This window comes from Octodon degus, unplaced genomic scaffold, assembly GCF_000260255.1.
Source record: "Octodon degus isolate 3935 unplaced genomic scaffold, OctDeg1.0 scaffold00049, whole genome shotgun sequence".
NCBI classification, from domain to species: domain Eukaryota; kingdom Metazoa; phylum Chordata; class Mammalia; order Rodentia; family Octodontidae; genus Octodon; species Octodon degus.
The window spans coordinates 3,307,561-3,310,353 of NW_004524625.1; the positions used below are offsets into that span (position 1 = coordinate 3,307,561).

At 52.0% G+C, this 2,793-nt stretch overlaps 1 protein-coding gene across 2 annotated transcripts in view; it reads left to right on the top strand.

The window, feature by feature from the left end:
* Myo7a (myosin VIIA) overlaps positions 1–2,793 on the top strand; it is a 68,424-nt gene that overhangs the window by 17,452 nt on the left and 48,179 nt on the right. The gene's annotated exons all lie outside the window — the stretch shown is intronic.

Below are 2,793 nucleotides of genomic sequence, written 5' to 3' on the forward strand. Positions count from 1 at the left end.
TGTATTACTTATTAAAACAAATTTAAGAACTATTGATTAATTCATTTAAAAATAGCCATAATGGGAGACAGGCATGGTGGCACAAGCCTGTGTTCCTAGCCCTCTAGGCAGCTGAAGCAGGGGGATCACAAGTTCAAATCCAGCCTGGGCAACTTAGTAATTTAGTAAGGCCCTGTCTCAAAATTGGAAAGTGAAAAGGGCTAGGAATGTAGCTCAGTGTGAAAGTCTGGGTTCAATCTCCAGTAATGAAAAAGGAAGGCATAATGAATCCTTTATAGTATAGCATATTTTAATGGGAGAAAAACACTATTATTTGTCAACATAAAAAATATAGCAATACCACTGTATTGCTCACAAGTGTCTGTTAAAAAAAAAAAAAAACAAGTGTCTGTTTAATTCTGGCTCAGTGGGGTTCATGTCTGCTTGCATTCAATCTGATGTGCTGTTCGGTTGGACCACATGGAGACAATCTGGTCTCACGTGTGTGTGTGTGTGTGTGTGTGTGTGTGTGCGCGCTTTACTGGGGATTGAACTGGAATCGTTATACATACTACACAAATACTACCATTGAGCTATATCCACAGTCCTCTTTAAAATTGGGGTTTAAAACAAGTTCTCATGGTTGCTCAGGCTGGCCTTGTACTTACAGCCCTCCTGCCTCAGTCTCTGGGGCAGCTCGGATTGCAGGTGTGCACCACCACACCTGAAAGTTCTCACAGACGTAAGGAAGACCTTGCATACTTCTTGAGAAAGGTTTTGGGACCCTCCAGGGTCTTTCCATACTCTGAGAACCACTGTAGCACAGTAGCCCTATTTTACAGACAGGGACAAGGGCTGTCCAGGGTTAGCCAGGCCCAGAGCTGTGTGCTGAGGTCACCCCACCCATAGCAGCTTAGGGTGAAGGAAATGAGTGTGTGGCAAGAAGGAGATAGGGAGGAGCCTCGTGAGGGGCCCACTGAGGGTGTGAGTGGCCTGCTCAGGTGGGCAGGGGGAGGGGGGGAGGTGAGTGGCTGGAAGGTACGGGCAGACTCAGAGTGGAGTCTCCTGCTGGGGAGTGACCAAAGGCTCCTGGGGTGGTTGAGGTCAGCAGACAAGGGGCAGCCAATGGGAGCCTGGAGGCCGGCAGGGCAGTCCTTGTCAGACCCAGAAGGGGAGCCGGGGCTTCAGGGGTCTGAGGGACCCTGGAAACTGCCCTTAGGAATCACGGCCCTCTCACTCCCTGGAGGCTACTGTCTCTGCCGGGAACTTGGGGCCCGTGAGGAGTACAGGTACCATGTCCTGTCTCGGGCATCATCCTCATCTCCCACACTCCCTGCACACAGTTTACTACTCAAATCCAGCAAGAGGCCTCTGCCAGGCTGGGACATGAACTCTGCTGCCCTGGACTCTCAGAGAGAGGCCCAGTAGGCAGTGCCAAGGCCACACAGGGTCGAAGGACTGAGACCCAGGGCCCTAGGGTCTCACTGCCAGCAGAGGCCAGCGCTTGTCCCACATCTCTTCTCTCTGCCCTGGCTGTTCCACAGGTCCCACTGTCCCACTCTGGAGCCTGCTGGGTGACCCTAGTCAATCCCTTCACTTAGAGGGGGAGAACACAGCTCTAGCAGTTGGTCTATACTTGCTCTTCTGCTAGGGAGGGTCCTCTTCCTTTCCTGAGAAAGGAGGTTCAGTGTGTTTTTGTGTTAGTTTTGTGATGCAAGGAATTAGACCCAGGTTGGATGCATGCTAGGTTGATCTCTGACCCCTGAGCTACATCCCCGGCTCTTTTTATTTTATTTTGAGACAGTCTCACTAAGTTGCCTAAGCTGGATGAACCTTGTTTTTGGTGATTTTGTCTATTTGTTTTTTTGAGACAAGGTTTTGCTCCCAGAGCCCAGGCTGACCTTGAACTCTCAACTCTCCCATCTCAGCCTCCTCAATGCTGGGATTACAGGCATCTGCCCCACCAGCGTGGCTCATTTTTAGATGACTCTGTGTGCTTCAGAGTGGGATGTTTCCCTCTGGTCAAGACGGAGCCACTGCTATTGATTCCTCATTGCTCCTCTGAGAGGAACTATGTGTATACACAAAATTTTTCACTTTCTTCTCCAAGGGCAGCAGCTCTTGTTACACTGTTCTGTGCCTTTTCTGCCCGCTGTGTGCCAGCCACGCTTCCTGTGGCATGGCCAGGGCTGCCTTGAGCTGTTCACCAGTTTCCCCAAGCCCCCTTCCCCGCTAGTTCCTAGGGACAGCAGTTAAGATGCGCTTCACTCAGCCATTAATATAGCCACTCCTTTAGTCACTCACCAAACACTGTAGAGTGTTTCTATGTTCCATGAGCCATAGATGAATCAAGGAAACCAACTGAAAGGACGTATGGAATATGATGGCCCCACAGGGGGTCCTGCTTTTGGGAGGTATCATCTCAGCTTGGCCAAAAGGACAGGAGGAATTCACCGGCTGAGGGGGTTGGGGGAGCAGGCTCCTGGCCTGGGATGCAGGAGGGGACCTGGGGGGCTTTCGTAATCAGAGGGGCCTCCAGGCTGTAATGAGGGCAGCAGGTGGTAGGCGTGGAGGCCTGTGGGCAAGGAAAGGCTGTGGACTTCGTGCACTGGCCTTGAGTAGAGGTCTGAGTCAGGGTGAGGGTGAACGTGAAGCCCATGAGGGAGGTCTGTACCAGGGAGCCCGTTATGGTCTGCTGAGAGGGGTGGCAGAGGCAGAGGGCAGGGCAGGGCAAGGAGGAGGAGGAAGGGAGTGGGGAGAAGGAAGGGCAGTGCTGAGGGCCACTTGGATTTCTGCCCTGGCCAAGGGTAGTGG